Source organism: Cotesia glomerata, linkage group LG1 (assembly GCF_020080835.1).
Source record: "Cotesia glomerata isolate CgM1 linkage group LG1, MPM_Cglom_v2.3, whole genome shotgun sequence".
In the NCBI taxonomy this organism is placed as follows: Eukaryota; Metazoa; Arthropoda; class Insecta; order Hymenoptera; family Braconidae; genus Cotesia; species Cotesia glomerata.
The window spans coordinates 10,412,324-10,437,035 of record NC_058158.1 but is presented as its reverse complement, the minus strand read 5'-3'; the positions used below and the strand labels follow the sequence as shown (position 1 = coordinate 10,437,035).

The 24,712-nt window shown below is 27.5% G+C and overlaps 2 long non-coding RNA genes across 6 annotated transcripts in view; one reads left to right on the top strand and one right to left on the bottom strand.

Annotated features, from left to right (window-relative positions):
* The window catches only part of LOC123274368, a 169,729-nt gene that overhangs the window by 111,976 nt on the left and 33,041 nt on the right, over positions 1-24,712 (bottom strand). The gene's annotated exons all lie outside the window — the stretch shown is intronic.
* On the top strand, positions 668-5,985 carry LOC123274353. 4 transcript variants are annotated; one of them, XR_006511496.1, is made up of 4 exons: positions 668-1,008; positions 1,108-1,163; positions 1,418-1,524; positions 5,745-5,985. It is a non-coding gene; the product is annotated as an uncharacterized LOC123274353 (long non-coding RNA). The 4 variants fall into 4 exon arrangements; XR_006511495.1 differs by lacking the exon at positions 5,745-5,985 and adding an exon at positions 2,254-2,439; XR_006511499.1 differs by lacking the exon at positions 5,745-5,985 and adding an exon at positions 2,254-2,439 and having other exon boundaries at positions 1,418-1,528.

Below are 24,712 nucleotides of genomic sequence, written 5' to 3'. Positions count from 1 at the left end.
TAGATTTGTTTTAATGACTTAATATTTGTATAAATAACCACAAATGAAAGCGACACTCGTGGCTATTTTAATAAACATATATTAGTATTTAAAGTAGTACTACCGTTACCACAAGAGTCAAATCCCAAAACCTAACCTTATTTGATTAACGTAGTAGATTTCCTTATACTAAATCACGTTGGAGAAAGAGAGACAGAGACAAATTTTGAATGTTTTTTATTAATAAATATTTTCATATGCTCGGAAACTATACTGATTGTTATTAAATATGTTCTAGATGTTATTTTCTCTCATTGTCTCAATTTTTATAAGAATCTGAACGTTCAATTTTGTGAAATAAAATAAAGTCTGTAATTTTCCATAAGGATCAATGGTAAAGGCAAAAATATGTAAATATTAATATCTTTTTTTCAGGACTCGCCAGGCTTCCAAAAATTTTACTGCTTAATTATGATATAATAATGTACCAATATGCCAAATTTCATTAAATTCTGAACACTAATTCTAAAACCGGTAGTACTACCTTAAGAAAATTTTATTAAATACTAATAAAATTTTATTCATGTGAAATATAATTTTATTAATATTAACTAAGTTTTCTTTTCAAGTCCAAACAAACTTTTTTATTACAATTAAATAAAATTGTCTCTCAGTGTATCAGTGCAGAAACGAATTTCACAAAACTTTCTCAAAATTAATATTGCTTTATATTTAAATAAATTTATTCTGTTGCAAGTAAACTATTTACCTTTCTGAGATTTACTAATGAAAGCCCGAATAAATAATGTGAATGTGTATTATATGAATAATATTTATATTTATACGAATCTGTTTAAGCGCGAAGAGTACCGCAATGATGTTACGATGAGACAAGAGTAGAGCGCAAAACGATTAGTTACACGCGACATTCAACTTTATTCTTGTTCTTCCTACACATTGGTATGGTAATTTTCGTCTGAAGAGAACTAAAACTGTGTGAATGACACTAAAACTCCGAACGATTGCCCGGTAGGCAAAAAATATTAAATACATATATTTATATGATTATATGTATGATTCCACAATTTATCTCTTTACACTACTTTTGTCATTATTTTTTGGTTCCAGTTTTGTGAGCCCCGGGGTGCTGTTTTGATTTGCGAGTGAGATGCAAGAAAACACCTGTCAGTCTCTACCAGTCGTTTATTATTATTTAAAATAAATAATTTCTTCTTTTAAACATTTTACCTATTACAAAATTTTTGCAATTGCATTTTTAAAAACTCTCTAAATTATTAACATTTAAATTATTTTTGGTTTTTAATTTACTAAATATCTATTGAGTTTAGTTAAAAATGACCTTGTTTTCGGGCTGGTTGCTTATATACAAGACGTGCGTACGACAAATTAATATATCCGCTTTTTAATCCCAATGTAGAAGGTTAAGTTCAGACAAGAGACAAGGGAGACGAGAAAAATGAAGGATAAGACCAGAGGGCCACGCGACAGGAAGACGTTTCTTTTATTCAGAGTAACGACTCCTAAGTATGTAAGATAAAAACAAAATAAAAAACTATTTAATAAGATAAATAAATTGTTTCCTTTGTCTTTTGCTTTCCTTCGTGTAAAATAAAACTAAAAGCGCTTGGATCTGGTTAATTCTTTGTAAAAACAAACCATTCTTTAAATCTTTAATACGATGATAAAGTTCTGGCAAGAGTTTTTAGTCTCACATTAATGAATAAATTATTTTGTAGCAGGATTGTAAAATTTTTAATTTAAAAATTTAATATTTTTATTTAAAAATTTAATATTTTTATTTAAAAATTTAATATTTTTATTTAAAAATTTAATATTTTTATTTAAAAATTTTATATTTTTATTTAAAATTAATCATTTTTAAATTCAATTAATGCATTTAAAAAAAAATTTAATTAATTAATAATTAAATAAAAAATCTTGTCATTTTTTTGTATAGTTATAATAATCTTTACTATATCCATAACACCGTAACGCATGAAGCTAAACAGTTTAATTTGTGATAATATTTTGTATTAATAAAACAGGCTTTGAATTTTTATTAAATGGCAAATGTAATCTTCAGAGGTGCGAATCGCTTGTAAACCTTTCGGTTACCCTACGGGGCGTCTATCATCCCAATTCTCAAGCAACTGCTGTTAACTAACTCTAACACCTTGAACATAAATATCAGGTATATTTTTATTTTTTTTAGAAAGCTGCAAAAACAACAATTTTTTTTTTAATTATTCTTAGATATTTCTTCATAATTTTGTCTTCAACTTCTCACCCCCAAAAAAACATTTGTTAATTGAAGATATAATAATAACTTTATCAACTTAAAAATCAAAGTCGTTAAAAATAATATACTAATAATCATGTTATTGAAGTTTAATATTAGATAAAAAAATAATGATGATGGAATTTTTCATTTCAACTAACAAACAACAACTTCAAAAACCACAATGGTGCCAATATAATGATAATAATGATGAATCTAATGCGCATTTTAACACTTTGTATTCGAATGGACGAGAATGGAATTTTTTTTTTTTTAATCGTTAAAAATGCTTCGCACTGGAGTCTAATCAAGTAATTAATTAAAGTAATTAATAAATTAATAAGCGAAGATTTCGTGTGCCTAATGCCAAAAGGGCGTATTACAGCAGTTAGATAGGGTTTTATGCCAAAAGGGCGTATAAAAAAATTTTTTTTTGCCATTCTTTCTAGAATCGCTCGAAATGTAAAGATCTGCAGAAAAAAAATTTTTGACGTACTAACGTATCTTCAGATATACGCCCTTTGGCTTTAGGACATTGTCGGTCTAAAGCCAAAAGGGCGTATAAAAAAAATCAGGATTTTTCAAAATTTCGAAAAATAGTCTTCAAAATTGTTCGGAGAAAATTTGTATAAAAAAAATTAGGAAAACGGTTGACCCTAAAGGCCATCTCTGCAACTTTCCGCTAATTCCGTTAATACATAGCCGTTTTTTTGAGCTCTTCAAGCTCAAAAATACAATCTGTGTGTTATTTTGAGCTCTCCGAGCTCAAAAAGATACCTATTCTGTGCTTTTGTGCTCTTTGAACTCAAAAGTCTGATAGAAGTTTCATAGAACACTATTTTTTGAATTTTCAAACCGCAATAACTTTTGAATGAATGAACCGATTGTTACTTGGTTGGCGGCATTCTACGCAGTTTTTTAAGCCTCAAAGAATTTCTAAGTTTCAATTGGTCAAACGAGAAATTTCGTAGTAACTCCGAAAAAACACTTTTTTGGGTTTTCTTTCGTTCACGATATCTTTCGAACGAATCAACCGATTTTGACCGGATTGGCGGCGATCGACGTGGTTTTTCAAGTTTGAGATCTGATTAGTTTTTGGAATCGATCGGTAGAGCCGTTTAAAAGTTATTCCAAAAAAACCACTTCTGAAAACATTTTTTTTCCTACTTTTTTTTAGATTCCTCCAAATTTCTCAAAATCTATCGGTCCGAATCGGTTCAAATTTTCAGGAAATTTAAGTTTGGCGAAGTCCTTCCGAATGGCACCAACCGCGATGAAATCGGTTCAACCGTTCAAAAGTTATAAAAGGTTTACATACTTACACACACACACATACATACAGACATAGTGACACCCTCGCGGGAATAGTCAGGAAAGCTTCCTAGGACCTCAAAACGTCGAGATCTGATGAAAACTCGAATTTCGAAAAACGGGGTAAAACCAATAACTTCCCGATTTTTAAAAATTTTTAATTTTCTTAGCGGGAAGTTAAAAATTTTTTAAAAGTCAACATTTTCGATGGTAGTAACTTAAAATTTTCATCATCTTGGACAGACCAATGATTAAAAAAGCACATGAATTAAAAATTTTTTCGCGTACTAAAATGTTCATATTTTTTATAAATTTCTTTTTTTTTCAGACGAAAATGTAAAAGATGCACGTATAAAAGGTGCAGGAACTGTACCCTAATAAACTTTCCGTATTTTGATATTAGTTTTTTCTAGTATTTTTTAACTTCGAATTATTATAATAATTTCTTGGCCGCAATAGCTGCAATAAAAGATATATTTTTGTTTAATTGTATACTTTAAGCGCAAGCGTAGGTATGCTCTACTCGCCTAAAAATTGAAACCACCGATTCCGTTGCGTAAAATTGGTGTTAAAATCCATAATATGTATGCATAGAATGAAAAACACCTTAACGGGAAGTTAAAAATTATACGCTCTTTTGGTTTTAGATCACTAAATTTTCAGTGTACTAAAGCCAAAAGGGCGTATAACTTGAGACATACGCCCTTTTGGCTTTGGAATTTTTTTTTTCATTTTTAGGCTTAGAATATGTTTAGAAAAGGATTGGCACCAAAAAAAAAAAGTATACGCCCTTTTGGCATTAGGCACGCGATTTAATGATAGATGCTTGTACTAAAATTTTTGGTAATAATCGCGTATGTATCATATACACTGTATGGACATATTTTATCCAATCAGCAAGCCTCTAACACTTGTACTCGAATTGAGAATTACATGTGTGATACTTGTATGCACAAAGGCATTGTCAAATGCGTAGGCAGCACATTATCCTGCGGGAGTCCAAAGTCGTCTTTTACGCAATGATATGTTAATAACACGCGCCACGTATCAAGGGCAGAAACGTGTTGTATCGCGTCATCGACATCGCGTGTGTTACAATCTCTCTCTTCAAACTAAACGTACAATTACGAATTTTTATAAGTTTAAGTGGTAGCTCTGTTACTTTTAAAACGTCTGCAAACAAAAAGCTTGTTATTACAGTAACTGCTACTCTATACACTAAATTCACTTTTAAATTTAAATTTTTTCGTTAAATTTCAAATTTACTTGGAAACTTTTTTGCAGCTGTTAAACTTTTTGCCACGTTCAACAACTCTAGCAATATTTATACATATGATCATCTTAATCATAAGCTAATTTTTGGAATTACCAAATTTTTCCAGGACATTTTTTCTAAAAATTCTTTTAATTTTTTTACAATAATTTTTGCAAAAAAAAAACATTTCCATATTTTTTTATTGATTCAAAATTAATTTTTTTTCAATTTTGATAAAAATCTCTAGCTTTTTTTATTTAAATATTGTTGAAAAAAATGAAAAATTTGATGCTTAAGTCATACTGGTTCAAAAATATAAAATTAAGATTCAAATTAATTATTACCAATTTTTATTTTTTTTTTTTTTTAAGATAAGAAAAGGTACAAGCATGAAAATCATCAAGTTTATTAATTATAATAATACTTAATATAAAAAATGATTGATCCGATGTTTATACCGAGCTTGCTTCGTACCCACGTGGAATAATTCAAATCAAAATCATCAAGAGTACCGTTTAGTTTATACTCTCTACCATAAAAGCGAACAATAAACATTTATCTCTAAACTAATACACATAATAATGAATGTGTTGACGAAATATAAAGTCACCCTTGGTTGACGCGGGCACCGTAACTAATCGATGAACACGCAGCCGGTCTCGTTGGATCAAAACGAATTCACGGTTATCATAAGACTCATACATGCATTCATAGCAATTTCTTTTATTTCCTCCCTCCAGGCTCGATCGCACTTTTAGTTACACAGCATCTCAAACATTAAAATTATTTCATTTTTTTGTCTCGCGGCCAAAATTCACGTTCAAAAATTTGAATATTTGAGGTTCTATATAACTAAAATAAATTTAGGAGCACACTCAAGTCTCAGTAAATTGTTTACAGGTCACGTGACAAAAAGGGTGGTCACTCAAGGCAACACAGATGCAAGAGTTGAGTGTGTGCATTATCAAATCGACAGGAGAAATAAGCGGTGAGCTGTTAAGAGCTTGGGGTTTCCCATGACGACTTTTAATTTGGTTTACTGGTCACCGGACATCAGAGATACTTAATTTGTTCAATAAGATGTATGTTTTTAACTTTCAACTCTGTTAAATCGAACGAGAGTAATTCAAGATTTTATTTTATTCATTTAATTAAATTACTGATATAAATATTTTTTTTTTTTGAACAAACAAATAGTCTATTTATTTATTTATTTCCTTTTATACAACCCAACAGCCAAAAAGCCAATAACAGGGTTTCTAAATAAGTTTATACAAATTACATAGTATAATTTAAAATTAAGTGCGCTGTACTGGTTGAATTTACAAAAGAAAAGTAATAAAACAAAAAAATAAAAAGAAAATTCTGAAATTTTTACAGATATTACAATAAATATAATATAATATTAATTAAATAACAATTATAATATATAAAAATTAACTGAAGATGTTTAACAAAAGATGTGAGGGATATATTAAAAGTGAGATTAATATTTTACTGGTTTGAATATGGACATGATTATTAATTTATTAATTTGTCTTGATTGTTAGTTATCTGAAGGATACTAGCAGAACTGAGAGTTTAATTTAGTTTATTTTATAATTATGCCAAAGCCAAGGCTAGATGGCAATGAGAAAATATACACAAAATTTCACAATTACATTTTACATTTGTATGTAACAAAAAAGAAATAAAATTTAGCTAAAGATATTTAAGGTAGATAATATTTTTAATACGAAGATAAAAATAAAAAGGCCATTCGGCAGCCGAAATGGAAGTAGATTTCATGATGAATAATAAAAATACTACTAGGATTGCATACGAAAAAAAAAAAAATAAATTTATGTTTGATTAAACAACAATGACGTCAAAACGAATGCAAAAGTAAAATTTCATTAAATCTGTCTGAGAAAGTAGGTGATTTTTGGCCTAGACCGATAGTGAGGTAGACAAATTAAAGCTTATTTAATAAGCTTTCAGATACTATTTATAGAATTTTGATAAGATATCGCGTTCAATTGTAATTGCACGAAAATACGGTAAAAGTGAAAATTTTTGCGATTTTTGAATTGCTATTATTCCTAAAGTATTTAATTTGGAGAAATAAATAATTACACAAATGGAAGCTTATTAAATAAGCTTCCAAATGCAATTTACAGAAATCCGATAGGATGTCGCGTTCCATTGTTATTGCACGGAAATAAGGTAAAAGTGAAAATTTTTTGCGATTTTTGAAAATTTTTGAATTGCTCTCATTTCTAAACTAATCGACAGATTTGGCTCATCTTAGAACTTAACCTCGGAAATCGTCCTAAGAATAAGTATGTTATGTTTTATTGAGATCCGTATCGTTTTACGAGAATTAGAGAAGAGACAATGCCGATTATATCGTATATATATATAAACTTTTGAACCATATGCATTTTCTGAATCCGCTTGACGAGCTGAGTCAAAATATAGCAAAATTTTTCAAAAATTCCGTCATGAGGACCAATGCAATAGTTAGATTTCTATGAAATCTACTAAAAATATTGAATTAAATGACAATTAAAGAATCTTTAAAGATAAGGTATAAAATAAAATTATAAAAAAGCTGCAATTAATTGAACTTGTTTCAATAAATTAAAAAATTACTGACAAAATTTTGTTCTATAAATTTAAAGCTAAAAAAATTTTATCCGCTCGATAAAGCACGAAACCCATGAGTTTCCCACGGCAAGTTTAAATTCATTGATCGAATCATTTATCACTCGGTTGATTCGTTTGCCATTCTGTCAAGGTTTATTGTGCAGACAATGGGCGTAAAAACAACTAAACAGACGATGGAATGTTTAAAAAAATGAAATAATTTTTTTTATCGATAATTCGAAGCACTTGCTGATGGTGATGGCCAATTCTAGTAGAAAAATGGTGACATCCGGCGCACGCCGCTGGGTCAAGTAGACGACCTCGTATCCTGGGTCTTGGGCCGGTGGACCTTTCGTTCATTTGAGTCTACTCTTGGGTCAATCGGTTAACTGTTTAACTCCTCGCGACCGCGACCATCTGCCCCCTAGGCTAACTCCAGAATCATACCAATCTAACGTCTTACATACACATAGATGACTGATGCATTCATTCATGCTGACTTTCATTCATCAGCCACACTCAATCTTCACCACCATACACATTTTTAACTTTTAACTTGTTCTTTCATAATTATCCTCGTTATTGTTATTATTCTCTTAATGTTCTTTTATATTAAGTAAACTTTGTCATCTTGTAGCTCGTGCCATAATAAAATTCACGAGATTGCAATAAAACGATCCTCGACGGGTGCCGCTGATATGTCTCTCGTGTTATTGCGTAAATGAATGGACAAATGAATGAGTGACTATGACTACATGCTACGACACGATGGGTCTTAATGATGACAGTAATAAATTAAATAAATTGACCAATTGTTGCTAATGTCATCTTGTGTTTGCGGAAATCATTTTATCCAAATATTTTTTTTAATTAAATGTCAACTTTATTTTTTAATCTAAAAAAATCCACACAGAAAAAATTTATTTTTTAGCAAAAAAAAATTATTTAATAAAAACAATTTTTTTTATTTTTTATTTATGTTCGAAAAAATTTTTTTATAGAAAACAGTAATTATTTTGGGCAAAATAAAATTTTCTTGAGTTTTAATAAAAAAAAAATTTCATTTAAAATTTTTTTTCTTTACAATCTAAATTTATTAAAAAAAATTAAAACAAAAGATTTTATTTTTTTTTCTTTAAAAATAAAAATTTATTTAATTTTTTACTGTAAGTTTAATTTGATCCGGGTTCTAACCATCCTTATTCTATTTTAAATATCACACTAAGTACATAATAATTGATACTGGAAAAAATATTATCAAAAGTACAACAGGAGTGAGAATAAAAGAACTTAGACACATAGAATCGTCAACAAGTGCATGCAATTGAGACTAAAAATGGTACACGCACCATGGTATGATAAGAGATTGGGGTGTAGTGTAATAATTATTATATCGTTCATGATCCATGGTATACTTTTGTTTGACATAATCAAACAATCAAGCCTTTCTTGCATTTCAGATCAGAATAATGGTCGTGATTGAGCAACAATATGGGTACTTGTTTTTCAAGTACGTGAAATGAAAAAGAATAAGTTTATTATGTGCATTGTGATTGGGCTGATGATTATTGCCGAGAGTTAAATCATTCGAATCGATTTAAAATTGATAAAAATACATGGATGTATTTATACATGTAAACCTTTGTTCATATATATTATTTGTTTTAAAGGGCCACGAGGGCTGTTCAAATGGGCAACGGGTTTACATATTGAACATACACAATTCAATAAGTGTATTAGGGTTATGTGTGTGTGTTACAACACACGACTTTACGCTAATATACGCTTGAGTTTCTCCAGAGCAAATTGTGCTTCTGGTCACCCTTCTTCTAGGATTAGTCACGTTTTAATGATCCACCTAAAAATCCTTTTGATTGCTCGCTTACTATTTATTTTATTTATGTTCAAATAGTTTAAATAATATTTTACTAATTTAACTGATCAAAAATTATCATTTTTAATGTTTTAATATTTTTTAAAACTCTACAAGGTAATTATTTAATTTTATTCACTTGTTCTACGGCTGCTTAATTTAATAAATAAATAAAATAATTTTTTACAAAAATTACCCAGAGAAAAAATATGATAAGTTAAAAATAATTAATTATGATAATTACTCTATTTCATTGTAAAGTATTATTTTTATTTAATTTTATTTATTGAAAATAACTAAAGCAAAATTTACAAGTCAGATAATAAAAATCATTTAAAATTATTGATTAAAAAAATGATAAATGTTTTTATTCGATTCGTCAATTGGCCATTAAAAAAATATAAAAAATGAATTTAGATTAAAAGAAAAGATAAAACATATCGTTAGTTTATTGATAAGATAAATTGTTTATACAAAAAATTAAAAATTAACTTCATTCGAGAACTTTTCTTCTTTATTCAAAACAATGAAAAATCTTCAAAATAATTTTTTTGGATCCTGAATTTTTCTTTTTAATCAAATTAATTTTTTTTTTCTGTAGACAATGTTAAAATTTAAAATAATAGGCTAGCTCAATAGTAAATATCAACTAACATTAATGATTTTTTATTGCGTATTGTTTTAATGGATGTTCACTGTAAGAAACAAGTATTTTCTTGATTGAGGCAATCGCACACACAGTGCTGCAAGCTGTTGTGAGTACAGAAAAACTCTAAAGAAGAAAGAAAACCCGCGAAGCAGATTTTTGCCTAACGAGGTGAAATAATAACGAAAAAAAGGAAATGGAAATAAAAATTAGAAATAAAAAGTAGAAATATAAAAGTGGGTGGCACGCGCCCGATTCTACTCGCTATAACTCTAATATAAATGGGTGACGGGTGTAACACGAGACTCACCGGAAGGGACATCAACCGAGTGTCACTTGGTCATTTATATGTGTACCTATATATTCATTATTCGTATGGATACTTGGCACTTGGGTGGTGGGTTTAATTTATTCGCGTGCGTTTAATATTTATAATTTTGGATGTATTGGAAAATTATTTATTTTAATTAGTTATTTTTAAAACAAAACGACAATGACTAAATGCATTAGCGAGTTCAGGCGCTGATAAGGGTCGTGAATCGACGTCATTTAATTTTATTTTTAGTAATTACATAAATGATTAAATTCCTATTAAAACAATGATTTAAGTTGCCTCACATAAAAATCTTTAACGTAGGTTTTGTATTAAGTGCAATTATTGTGCCTTCAATTTTATCGGATATTTTATATCTAAATATGTGACATTAAAAATAAAAATAATTAATTTCAAAATAAGTCATAAAAAGTAGACTATTATCTGAAATTAATAAAAAATTTGAAAAATAAAATAAAAATTGATAAAAAAATTATTAAATTGTCTTTAAAATTAATTTAGATATAAAAATTTATTTTTTTAAAAATATTTATCTTACATTAATTGTAAAATAATAATAATTTTAAATTGATAATAAAACCATTAAAATATTGAGCTAATTTACAGACGCGATTGTTTCGAAGGAAGCAATATTCTTATAATTAATAATAATTGAAATTAAAATTATAATGAAGCGAAAAAATAACAAGGATTATTAATCGATATTATTAAGAGAATAAGATAAATTTTGTGACCAGTGTATTTATATGATAAAATGAGTTTTTATGGTTAAATTTAGTACTGTTGGAAAAGTCTTGACCTGGAATTGTGTTTTTTCAAGGTTTCATATCATTCTCAACAATGGTCAATTTATAATGATAAGTATTTAGACTGCATTCGAAAATGTTTTATTTCTAGATACATAATTAAGAAATGATATTGTATCTTGAGAACTATAGACATTTTTAAATATATAAGCTCATCCCGATGTTACACTCGTCAAGACCTTTCATTTGAGTACCCACATCAATTTTTCATATATTTATATATATTATATATATATGTACATATGAAAAATATATCAAAATGCATGTGGGTACTCAAATGAAAGCTCTTGATGAGTGTAACATCGAGATGAGCTTATATCTTTAAAAATGTCAATAATTAAGAATTGACTTGCTATCTTGTCATCTAATGATATTTTTGAAGATATAAGCTCATCTCGATGTTACAATAATCAAGACCTTTCATTTGAGTACCCACATCAATTTTTCATATATTTCATATATTTATATAAATGTACATATGAAAAATATATCAAAAATGCATGTGGGCACTCAAATGAAAGCTTTTGATGAGTGTAACATCAGGATGAGCTTATATCTTTAAAAACGTCAATAGTTAAAAAAGTACAGTGCAATTTAACAAAAGTCATTATTTAATAAAGCAAAATTTTATTTATTTATAGTTTACATAGTGACTGCAAGGTTGCTAGTGTATATTAAATAAATTATGATGAATTTATTGGACATTAGACACAAATAATAAAAAGTAACAGATTGTTATGTATTATTAAAGAAGATGAGAAAATGCATGAGCATCTCATATGATGATTATGTTCAGTGTCTTGCGGGGCTTATGGTAGCAACACTTAATATTAGTTTAAACAACCACGACGGTGGTGGTGTCCAGTGTCGACTAAGTAGGAAGTAGGCAAACCTCCGGTTTATTACCGAGGAAATTTTTGATCAAGACGCTTGCTACAGTTTAAATAACCGGATCCTCTCGCGTATACACACAAGGCATATTCGGTTACTCTACTGTCCCTTTTATTTCGCCCACCCACGCGCTACAAAACTCTTAATCATCTGTAGCCCCCCACACATTATTTACCGAGAAGCTCGTTGTCGTCATACATAACAACATCTAACAACTATTTTGCCCTGATATACATCTCCAATAATTATTAAATTTTATATAAAAGCTTTCGATACGCCCCCAGTTCTTGTGATTAATTTTTTTGGATAATTAGTCATTAATTGTCTTTATTGTTTCAATAAATTTTTATTTAATAGATCGACGAAACACTTCAAGGTTATTTTTAAGTGAAAATAAATGTGTGTTGTTTCTGATAAATTTTTATTACCAAATAATGACACTTAAGTATATCATGTAATTTTAACGCCTAGAAATTTATCTATTAATTTATTAATTTTCAAATTAAATCGATAACGTTTTCATAAAAATTACTTTAAAAAAAAAAATAAAATAAAATAAAATTTATAATCATTAAAATTTAATTATTCTTACATATTTTTACTTTTAGATTTTATTTAATATTGAGTGAAAAAACTTTTAAAGCCGATAGTTTTTTTTTATCAAACTTTCTTTTTAATGTACCAATTAAAATTATTTTTGAGCTTCAAAAAAATTAATAGATAACAAAAAAACAACCTTTTTTTACACCAAAAATAAATTAGATGAATTTATAGACTGCTCCAATTTAAAAACAAAGTGAATAATTGATATCGTAATAAAATTGAAACGAGGAAGCCGTACAGACTCGAGATTGTTTTCGATGAACAACACAAACGAATAAAACGTCTCTTTCACAAACTAATTAACCCTATGCTAATAATTCCCTCACACGAAATATCGTAGGGCTTCTATATAACAGTAACAAAACCTAAATAAATTGCAGCAGCTCGCTGGTACAATAGAACTCGCTCAAACAAATTAAATTTAATACTTTGATGTAAACAATTGGGTAAATATCAACCAGCCACTAAACTAATTAGTCCAGGAGGAATCGGCGCATGAGTACCGAAAACTATTCCACCTCAATTTTTTTATGCGATTCTCTTCAAATTACCCTACTGATGATATAAATGCATGTTGCCAAGGGGCAACCCCGTGCCATATTGTTTAAATCGAAATTGTTTAAACAATTGCAAGGAATTGTTATTTTTCAACCGGACAAATTTTTTTTGTATTCTTTATTAAAATACAATTAAAAAAGGTCCTATGGCTTTTCACGATAAAGTTAATATTTTTAGAGATATGAATTTTGAAAGGTTCGAAAAATCTTTAAAGTTGGGTACTTTTGACCCATAAAAAATACATTAAAAAAAAAAATAAAATATAAATAATATTTTTTTTTTAATTCTTTATACAATAGTTAACAATAGCCTTAATTGCGATTTCTAAAAATTTAATTATTTATACCTGTTTTTAATTGTCAATTTCGCGCGCTCACAAGTATGCGTCACTTACCTATAAGTATCGCTGTCTCTCTCTGACTCATACGCTGCGTCGGTCTCTCGTTGTCCTGAATCATTATTTTTAATTTATCTTCAAACAATTAACTTAATCAGAATTTTATAGAAAGCAATGTTATCAATAATAAAATTATTCACAATTTGTTCTCAACAAATTTTTTCTAAAATCAATTTTTCAAAAAGTTATTTAAGGTTGAAGCCGAACATATAATTAAAATTACTTTCTTATTGGTTTATATTACTTTTTTGTTATTATCATAGAAATTTAGGCATTTTTATCAACAAAAATAAAATATAATGGTATTTGAACATTTTATGGGATCAAAAAATAAAGCTTTAGAAATGATAAAAATACAAGAAAATCGTGATGCTCTAGTCCCTCTTGGTAATGGCTTAGAATTAAGTACGAACGAGTTGAAAGACTTAGAAACTTTTATATCTTAATATTTTGGGTAAAAAGGTAAGACCGCGGATGAAGCCAGACAAAAATTTTTCTCGTTGCTTTGGTAGTAATATTAATTTACCCAAAATTCCATGCACATCAGATTCCTTTGCATTTGCATGCACTTAGAGCTTCTGCTCAAAACATACGTTTGGAAACAAGCTTTAAATCCTCAATATAAAACATTAGATTTTACTCAGTTCGGATACAAAAAGAAAATGATACTTTTGCTACCTTTATTTATAAACAAAAGCTCATTTCCAACAGATCTTAAAACCGTGCAATTAAGAAAGCTTGTAAAACCAAAGCATGTTATTGTAGAAAAAAATAATGTTAGTTGTATACTTTTATGTGGTTGTGATTCAGAAGACTGTAAAGAATATAATATATAAAAATGACATTGATGATAAATAAATACTTTGTTTTTAAATCTTGTTCCATTATTTCATACTTCTACATGTATAACCTTTGCTTGAGGAGTTATTTTATGTAAGTACTTTCTGTTATAATGACAAAAAGTAATTTTAATTATATGTTCGGCTTCAACCTTAAATAACTTTTGAAAATTGATTTTAGAAAAAAATTTGTTGAGAACAAATTGTAGATAATTTATTATTGATAACATTGCTTTCTATAAAAATTCTGATTAAGTTAATTGTTTAGAAGATAAATTAAAAATAATGATTCAGGACACCGAGAGACCGACGCAGCGTATGAGTCAGAGAGAGACAGCGATACTTATAGGTAAGTGACGCATACTTGTGAGCGCGCGAAATTGACAATTAAAAACAGGTATAAATAATTAAATTTTTAGAAATCGTAATTAAGGCTATTGTTAACTATTGTATAAAGAATTAAAAAAAAAATATTATTTATATTTTATTTTTTTTTTTAATGTATTTTTCATGGGTCAAAAGTACCCAACTTTAAGATTTTTCGAACCTTTCAAAATTCATATCTCTAAAAATATTAACTTTATCGTGAAAGTCATGTAGACCTTTTTAATTGTATTTTAATAAAGAATACAAAAAAAATTTGTCCGGTTGAAAAATAACAATTCCTTGCAATTGTTTAAACAATTTCGATTTAAACAATATGGCACGGGGTTGCCCCTTGGCAACATGCATTTATATCATCAGTAGGGTAATTTGAAGAGAATCGCATAAAAAAATTGAGGTGGAATAGTTTTCGGTACTCATGCGCCGATTCCTCCTAGACTAAATATATCATATGGAGCATTACAGAGTTTAAATGGAACGTCATACAGGAAATGATTTCAGTCAATGTTGAGTCAGAAAGTTTATTACCAACGGAAGCACTCAAATACCTCGAATACTCGATTCAATCAAACAGACGATCATACACTTAATGTTGATTTGCAAAACAGTATGAATTGTAAGACTAATCGTTAACTCATCGTTTTATGAATCATTTTACTCGATCTGCATCATACTGATGTTGCGGATTGTAAATATAAATAAATATCGCTTTATTTATTGATTTTTTATGAGTTTAATTGATTTTTATGGATCACATATAATATCTATCAATGTTTTAAATATATATTGCTTAAAAAAATTATTTTGATGCGAGAAAAAATAATTTTAAAGACTTTCATTGTTTTGAATTAAAGCGAAAAATTTTTGAACTGAGTAAAATTTATTTTAAAACAAAATTTTAATTAAAAAATTTTTCTACTTGATATTCAAGCCGACAAAACTTTTAAAAATATTTCTTTTAAATCAAGTTGATTTTTTTTCAAAATAATTTTTAAATTAAAAATTTTAGTATAAAAAAAGGCACAAATTAATTTACTAGCTATACACAGAAAAAAAATGTTCTTGAATCAAGTATGTAATTTTGAAGAACTTAATATTCTTGATTTGAGTAGAAAAATTCTTGACTTAAAGAAATTTTTCTTGATTTAAGGGAATTTTACTTGATTGAAGAATTTTTCGTCTTGATTCAAGACAATTACCCTCTTCAAAATTATATTCTTGGTTCAAGAATATTTCTCTTGAATCAAGTTAATTTTTTTTTCAGTGTAAGAGTTTCTTTTCTTAGTAGTATTAACTTATTATTGTGTAGATCCAGGTTCAAACCTTATATTTTTTCCAAATGATCTTTTCTTTCAATAGATAAAAAAAATTGTAATTAATTAAACTACTATAGAAATTTTAGATTATATATAGTCATACATATTTCGACTTGAGTTTTTACTCTGTCAAAATCTTGTAAAAAACATTGTAAAAATTAAGTAACCCTTCACTGAAAAAAAAATTAACTTGAATCAAGAGAAAAATTCTTGAACCAAATTCTTGAATTATATTCTTGAAGAAAATAATTTTGAAGAGTTTCATTGTCTTGAATCAAGACGAAAAACTCTCGAATTAAGTAAAATTTACTTAAACGAAGAAAAATTTCTCAGTTTAAAAATTTTTCTACTCTTATCAAGAAGATAAAATTCTACAAAATTATTTACTTGATTCAAGTTAATTTTTATTCTGTGTGTTATAGGCCTTTTGGGCTGTTGGATTTGTGTAATGGCAAATAAATAAATAAATAAATTTATTAATGTGTTGGAATGTGGACTGGGTTGAAAATTTAATACCAAAAAAATAGAATCACCATATAATGTTGAACTTGCAAGACATAAATGTTCGTCACTTGGCCGTGTTGATAAACGTACTTTATAATTTCACAAGAAACAATTACTGGCGTCCGTCTATCTACAAGAGCAAGACTAATTGAAGCCATTCAAGATCATGATGATTATTATGCTACATATAATATCGCGAGTTTAATATATAATAGTATGTAGCTGTGTAGTGACTAAAACTCTCATCTGATCTCTGATGACTCTGGTGTGTACAGAGATTATTATAATACATCACCACTGCATGACGATAGATGATTATAATAAATAACTGTTTGACAAATAGAATAACCGAGCCGACTGTTTTGTCCAGCAAAAGTGGATCTTTTACTCTGTAATAAATAAATAAAGGAAATTCAGCCCTTGGTGATGATGATGAGGATTATAATAATGTTAATCGTTAACTACTGTATTTGCTTTGACGGTGATACATTTCCGGTGACCACCATTTAAGAATCCATTCACAACTAAATCGTGTACCACATACACTACAAACTTCATAATACTTACTATTATTATTAATATTATTATTATTATTGTGTGATGTTGCCATGGTGCTCACATTCTCATGTCGCGACAATATTTGTTTCTCACTCTCAGTTATTTTCTCTACCCCTCATCCTCACTCAGATCAAGAGTAAGCACTCACTTACTCACTCACTTGCTAACTCATTCATTCGTTCGTTCATTCATTCATTTATTCGTTCATTCATTCGTTTAACACTTTTGTGCGACGCGGAGATACGGGTCTTCTTTTATATCATCTGATGCTGCTCTCATTTCTCATTCCTTGTTGTTAATCATCAGCGCATCCATGGGAACTCTATTTAACTATCTAACTGCTTTCTGTTGTCTCATTGCCGAGGTAATCGGTAACTACTCTTGTTATCGCTCAAGTTGACAGTTTTATTTAAATTAAAGATTTATTAATTGCATTTTCTAATCTGGTTTTTAATAAAAAAATTTATTTGATTGAGAAAAAAAAATCTTGAACCAAAAAAATTATTTTGAAGAATTTTATTGTTTTATATTAAGTAGAAAAATTATTGAAGCTAAAACAATATTTTTTGGTTCAAGATTTATTCTTTGGTTTAAGATTTATTCATTGCATTCTTTAATCTGGTTTTTAGTAAAAAAATTTATTTGATTGAGAAAAAAAAATCTTTAACCAAAAAAATTATTTTGAAGAATTTTATTGTTTTAAATTAAATAGAAAAATTATTGATCCTAAAATAATTTTTTTTTGTTCAATATTTTTTTTTTTCCAAATCAAATTAATTTTTTTATTAGAGTATAAAATTATATCATATATTATCAGATAACTTTAAATCATTATCGTCAAAAAAAATAAAAGTAAAACGATAAAAACTGTAATGTAAGGAACTAGTTAAGTTTAATTAATCTTTTTTGCAATTTATAATTTGACACTTAATTGGAAAGTTTGAAAATTAATCATACGTCTGTCTGACTTATCTGTAATTTTTAAATTAAAAGGCAAAATCATTTTTAAATTATAGAATTTAATAAAAAAATTTTAGATGTTTTATCCAATTAATTAATTAATGAATAAAAAATATTCTTAATTGCTTTGAACAATTTTTTACAAAATTGAAACTCAATAATTAGTTGATATTTTTTAGCTCGAAGAGAATTTTTTAGTAGAATTTAGAGAATTTATAAGATAAAATTCTAAAGCAATTAAAAGGCCAAAGACATGTTCTTAATTACTGTATTTTTCGCCGATAATTTTAAAACCAATAAAAAAATTCAATTAAATTTTAACAGAATTTGTTATTATTCGGTACTAAAATTTTTAGAGAGTTTTTTTGTAAAATTTATAAATATATAAATATATACTATAGAATCAAGAAATTATTTGTTCGTTTTCTAGCGCAAGAATATTATCATTTAAATTAAACTTTATAATAATTTACTGTAAATTGAAAAAATAAAAAATAAAATGTAAATGCTTGATGATGATAATGAGGATAATGATGGCGATGAAGAAATCGCCTTGAAATAAATAAAGAGACACGAGCCAATAAATTTAACTAACCTGGTTCTCTCCAGATCAGTTGCAGCAAAGACCGGAAGCCTCTAGATTCAATAGAACACTCTTGAGTTTAAGTTTACTACAATTACATCTAGCGTACATCTAATTCTATATCTATATATTAATGTATGTGTAGTAACACTGGTTAGCTTAATCGGTTTGTCGTGCAGCTGAAAGATAACGCTCGTGGATTAAACTCAAGCGTTGATTCGGGATTGCACGTAGGTGTTTAATGTTTTATCCACAGGGGATCTCTACCCGTTTAATGTTAGATGAGATATATCACTATAATACAAACCAACATATATCTAAACATTTAATTACATAGATCTATTTTTTACAATGATAAATAAAATAGTAATAATAATAAACACTCTAGACTTAATACTGCATTGAAAAAAAATTTAATTGATTTAAAAAAAAATTTTTAGACCAGAAAAATTATTTTATTTTTAAAATTTAAACGGAGAAATTAAAAATTTTTTTAATTTAAATAATTGAACTTGATTCAAAATTATTTTATCCTAATTTAAGACAATGATACTTTTCAAAATAATTTTTGTGGGTTAAGAATTTTTTTAATTAAAAATTTATAAAATGTGACTTGAAAAAAGTTAAAAATAATTCAGCAGAGAATTAAATATAAACTTAATGCTGCATTGGAAAAAAATTAAATTGACTAAAAAAAAAAATTAAAACTAAAAAAATTATTTTATTTTTCAAATTTAAACAGAAAAATTTTTAAATTGAGAAATTTTTTTGATTTAAGTAAATTTAACGATTCAAAATTATTTTATCCTAATTTAAGTCAATTATACTCTTCAAAATAATTTTCGTGGGTCAAAAATTTTTTTAATTTAAATTTTTCAATTAAAAATTGATAAAATATGACTGGAGAAAAGTTAAAAATAATTCAGCAGAGAATTAAATATAAACTTAATGCTGCATTGAAAAAAAAATTAAATTGATTAAAAATAAAAATTATTAGACAAATAAAATTATTTTATTCTTTAAATTTAGACGGAGAAATTTTTAAATAAATAAATTGTTGTTAATTTAAGTAAATTCAACGATTCAAAATTATTTTATCCTAATTTAAGACAATGATACTTTTCAAAATAATTTTTGTGGGTCAAGAATTTTTTAAATCTAAATTTTGTAATTAAAAATTAATAAAATATGACTGGAAAAAAGTTAAAAATAATTCTGAAGAGAATTGAATATTTGAAAACGAGAAATGAGAAGGCTGGAGCATTTGATGTGTCTATTAACCACAAAGCAACCACCATCACCATCACCATCATCAAAGAGCGACTCTTTGGTCGCCGAAAACAGGCACCCTATAGGCCAACAAAATCTGTTCCGGCTCCCCCTCCGCCCTATCGAATCCTTTTTGCTGATGAATAAGGAAAGCTAAATAAAAGCAAAGCTACATATATCCACTAAGCTACATATATGTATACTCCAATGCACAAAACTACACTCTGGAACTCTCTCCCCTTGGTCGTCACGTCATTGAAATAAAAATCTACCAGACGGGGACGGGGATTCGTTTTCTCCCTTCCATATTATGTATCTCAGTAGCTGGTTGCTGGTAACCAGCGCACACCCCAAGTGAAAATAATAATAATGTAACACACCGTCACTAAAATCTATTGACGTTGCCAGCATCCCAACTGACGATCATTTCATGCGTTCAACATTTACGTCTTTATATGTCTCTTCACATTTACACTTTTACACATACGAACATTCATACGTTGATATCATCATTCAGATATCCCTTTATATTCTATACAGAGAAATTTTATGATTTGCCCCCGTGATAAATATTATACAGCAAACGCTCAAGATGGCGAAGTGTCAAAATATAACTACACAAAAATCAAATAAATATATACGAAGAATACCGAGTTAATATTTGATATTTTTATATTTAAATTTAATTAAATTAATCATGAAATAAATAAAACTAACCAAATTTCCAATAACATTATTCGTTTCAAAAATGAATAAGATTTTAAATATGAAAAGCTTTTGAATTAAATAAAACAAGCAACCTTGCAGTCACTATATAACTTGTGAACTATAAATAAATAAAATTTTGCTTTATTAAATAATGACTTTTGTTAAATTGCACTGTTCTTTTTTTAAATATTGACGTTTTTAAAGATATAAGCTCATCCCGATGTTACAACCATCAAGACCTTTCATTTGAGTACCCACATGCATTTTTGATATATTTTTCATATATACATATATATAAATTATATAAATATATGAAAAATTGATGTGGGCACTCAAATTGCAGGTCTTGATGAGTGTAACATTGGGATGAGCTTATATCTTTAAAAATGTCAGTAGTCCACAAGATACAAGGTAATTTGTTAATTATGTTAAATTGCACTGTACTTTCTCAACTATTGACATTTATAAAGATATAAACTCATCCCGATATTACAATCATCAAGAGCTTTCATTTGAGTACCTACATGCATTTTTATATATTTTTCATATATAGATATACATAATATATATAAATATATGAAAAATCCATGTGGGTACTCAAATGAAAGGTCTTGATAAGTGTAACATCGGGATGAGCTTATATCTTTAAAAATGTCAATAATTCACAAGATACAAGACAATTTCTTAATTATGTATCTAGAGATAGGAGCATTTTCGAATGCAGCCTAAATACTTATCATAATAAATTAACTATTGGTGAGAATGTTATAAAACCTTGAAAAGGTACAAATTCAGACCCAGACCTTTCTAATGATACCAAATTTAACCATAAAAACCCATTTTATCATATAAATAATAATTCTCTTAATAATATTGATTTACGAACCAAATTTTTAATTCCCAAATTTTTTATTCAAAAATCTTTAACAAATGATTTTCTTACTGTAAGATTTTTTTTAGTAAGAAAATATTTTAATCTCAAATAATTTTGATTTTTATGAATAAAAAATAATTATATTCCGACCAAAAATATTTAAAAATAAAATAATGACGATGAATTATGTAATGTCCAAAAAGAAGCAAGTTACAGTATGAAGTAGTTCCAGCATTAGCCGATAGGCGCTGTACTGTCTTCCACAAACAATTTTCAAATAAAAAAAAAATTATTGATAAAAGATACTATCAATAACAAATTTATTTATTGACCGATATAATTAAATTTGTAAGTGGCTAACACGATAAAAGTTATTTGTCGAAATAAACATTAATTTAAGTGCGTAATAATAGAGTAATATATATGTTGTGTATGTATTAACGGTTGTATTAATATTGTTGTTTACCAATAAATAATAAATTGAATAAAAACGTCATGTAAATAAATGTAGAGTAATAATAGTTGTGTGCATATGGACGAATGTATGTATATAGATAGGTTGATTACAAAAGCGTTTTACGGTTAACATACAACATACAACATAAATAAGCGAATGCGATTGCTCGTGATGGATAAGACGGCACCGCGCAAAAGCAATGGGTAAATACCTACGCATTGAAGCTGTCGTACTGTCGTGCGCGACACAGCACAGAGACCACTCGCCACTTGGCGCAATTGGCCACGCAAGTGTTTACTGTCCCCTCGAGCTGATGTACACTGCTATACGTGATGCTATGCAACTTATTCTGTTTCTGGTACACATTACAATACATTACATTACTACATTTGCAGCACAGACGCCGCTACTCGTCTAAAACTCTCTTACTATCTTATCTTTATACTAGTTCACTTTTTACAAATTGTTACCGACTTCTTTGTGATATTTAAACCGACCTTTTACGTGAAATTTGTCATTTTTACTCCAATTTTTTTTTTTCTTAACAATTTTTGAAATTCAATTTCTCTTTATTTATTTTAATATTTGATTATAAAATCCAGCTCTTTTTTAACTGAACTGATCAAAAAATTAGAATGATTTAAGAGAAAAAATTTTCAAGCACGGAAAAAAGAAACAGAAAAATTACATTATATAATGTAACGAGTCGCTCCGTATAAAAAACTGAAAAATTACAGTTCCAGTTTGTAATTATTACAGATTTTGTAAGAATTACAATGAAAATTAAATTAGCCGACATTTAAAAATTTTTATAATTTATTTTGTTGAAAAATAATTTTTTAAAAATTAAAACAAAAATTTTCACATGTAGAAAATTTTAAAAATTATACGTAGAATTTTTTAAAAATAGTTTCTTAGTTCTAATTTTTATTTAATAAAAAAAAAAATCAAAAATTGTTAAATTAATAACTTAATTTTCATAGAATTACATTGGAAAATGTAAATATTACATTGAAAGCTATGAAAATTAACATTCAATGTTTGAATTTACAAAAATGTTATTTCAAACTGCAATTTTTTGTGTTTTACACGAAGCGACGCTTATTACTATTTATAATGTAATTTTTCGATTTTTCTTTTTTCCGTAAGAATATTATTTAAAGAATTAAACAATCTTTAAATCAAACAAAAAATTTATTTCATTAAAAAATTATTCTAAATAAATTTTACTTGATCCAATAATTTTCCTTTTTGATTAAAAAAAAAACTTTTTAAAATTAATTTCTTGGTTCGAAATTTTTCCTCTTTACTCAAGTAAATTTTTCTATCAGTACATAAACCATTACAACAATATAATATATTTTGATATAAAATATATTTAAATTAAAATTTAGAAAATATATTTAATATAAAATATTTTCAAATAAATTAAGATTTTTTTATCAGAAATAAATAAAATTATTTCGTATTTTTCATAAAATTTTTATAAAAAAAAAAAAAAAAAAAAACATTCACATCAATAAAAACTCTATTTTCCCCAGAGATTACCACGAAAATATTTTTTCAATAAAGCTCACTTAGCAAATGAAATAGCATTGAAGACAATAAAATGATACACACAATAATAATGAGGACTATTATTATTATTATTTCTTATACCAGTGTACTATATACGTATTTATTTGTATAAATTACCTCCACGTAATGGCACAAGAGTTAACACGAAGTAATACGCGTGGATATACCCAGAAGAGTTTACAGGGCGCGTACACGGTGCGGGCGACAGTATATTGGTATGATACATTGAGACAATGAGGCGTAAATAAGATAATGGTCGACGCTCGCGTCCATAATGTACATCGTGGACTTTAGCGTTTAAAGGGCCCGTACTCTTGCTCTAGCACACACAGTACATTACATATTCTCTGCACACTAATATTTAATATCTAATATTTAATACTTAATATTTAATGCTAAGGAGAGAAAGAGCTCGTGATATGAGTAGATGTTATGTGTGTTATTCGCGCCGCGGTGAAGTATATTATATATATGAGTAGAGGGACCGGTTCAGATCAGCAGATGTAATGGGATTGTGACCCGCGCAGCCTATACTACCCACTGGCAAACATACGCATCCTTATGTACATATATGTGTACCTCTTCTTCACTCTTTGCTACTATATGTATGTATGTGGCCACGTTTAACTATGCAGACTGCCCTGTTATGTACCACTCTCTTATTGAGGTAATTTTGTACGGTCTACTCGATCCTTCACTGTGTGTCTCTGCAGATATAGGCGTCTCGAGCCTAATATATAATATATACACATGTGAAGAGTCTGAGGAGGATTTAGGGCTTGATTCGTATCAGCTACTAGCTGATAGAAGTTATACAAATGATGTACACGATGCAGTAATGTTTAGTTCGTCTAATTTATTCTAAATGGACGACTCGTCAACAAGATCGAGACACGCGTGGGCTCGCAAATTGTAATTGTACTTTCTAGATAGGGATTATGAGGCTGTTTATTATAATGAATCACTTGGAATTATTTTTTTGGAGTTATTATTTGGATTATTTGTAAAAAAAAAATTTTTTTGTTAAAATAAATTAAATTTTAAAAGTAAAAAAAAATAAAAAGTAAAAAATTTATTAGAATTTTGGTGAAAACTGTAGAAT